This window comes from Propithecus coquereli, unplaced genomic scaffold, assembly GCF_000956105.1.
Source record: "Propithecus coquereli isolate 6110/MARCELLA unplaced genomic scaffold, Pcoq_1.0 Scaffold43, whole genome shotgun sequence".
Classification (NCBI taxonomy): domain Eukaryota; kingdom Metazoa; phylum Chordata; class Mammalia; order Primates; family Indriidae; genus Propithecus; species Propithecus coquereli.
In genome coordinates, this window is record NW_012150063.1 from 3849831 (window position 1) to 3850946 (window position 1116).

Genomic DNA, 1116 nt, shown 5'->3' on the forward strand with positions numbered 1-1116 from the left:
AATCTGCCCGCCTCGGCCTCCCAGAGAGCTAGGATTACAGGCGTGAGCCACCGCGCCCGGCCATGAATATTCTTAATGGTAAATACTTTCCAGAAGGAGTTAGGGCCTTGCTCTGGATTAGGCTTTGGCTTAAGGGACTGTTGTGGCTGGTTTGATCTTCTATCCAGACCACTAAGACTTTCTCCCTACCAGCAATAAACACTGTTTTGCTTTCTTATCATCTGTGTGTTCAGTGGAGTAGCACTTTTAATTTTCTTCATGAACTTTTCCTTTGCATTCACAACTTGGCTGTTTGGTGCAAGAGGCCTAGCTGTCAGCCTGTCTTGGCTTTCAACATGCCTTCCTCACTAAGCTTCATCATTTCTAGCTTTTGATTGAGAGACATGCAACTTTTCCATTCAAATGACCAGTTACAGGCCATTGCAGGGTTATTAACTGGCCTTATTTCAATACTGTTGTGTCTCAGGGAATAGGGAAACCCAAGGACGCACTAATACAGAGTTTTACTGATAAGCTAAATAGAGAGCTGTCTCAGAAAACTCCCCCCAAGTACGCAGTTGAAATTGATTACAAATAATACAACAGTGGAATGGAGATTTAGTTCATGGATTGGTGGCTCCATTCTAGCTTCTTTGAGCACCTTTCAACAGATGTGGATTTCCAAACAAGAATATGAAGAAGGAGGGAAGCAGTGTGTAGAAAGGAAATGCCCTTGAGAAAGAGTTCCCAAGCCTCTACCTTCCTTTGTCACCTTACGTTTCATAGCTTTAGTATACTCAGGAAAAGAATGACCATCTTTTGTAGAATGTTTATATATTTTTGCATATTTCAAGTTCCATTTAAATTTTTTAAGGGTTTAACTGCCTCTATAAATTAAAATAAGTTTGTGCTTTTCTTGAAATGCATTTATTCTTACTGCAAGTATTTTATAATTTTGCATAAATGTCTATTTTCTCTAAATATTTTGCTTTCAGTAAAATGCTTTCCAACTGTTTAGTATATTAATTACCAGCAGATTGGTAGAATTGCTTTTTACTGACTAGTAAAAGTTTCTGCCTATGCTTTTTGTCTTAGGCTTACAAAATTAAATAAAAATTACTAGCCATTCCAGAAAAA

At 38.1% G+C, this 1116-nt stretch overlaps 1 protein-coding gene across 2 annotated transcripts in view; it reads right to left on the reverse strand.

The window, feature by feature from the left end:
- Positions 1 to 1116, reverse strand: part of MTA3 (metastasis associated 1 family, member 3) — a 205700-nt gene that overhangs the window by 96768 nt on the left and 107816 nt on the right. The window lies entirely within an intron of this gene.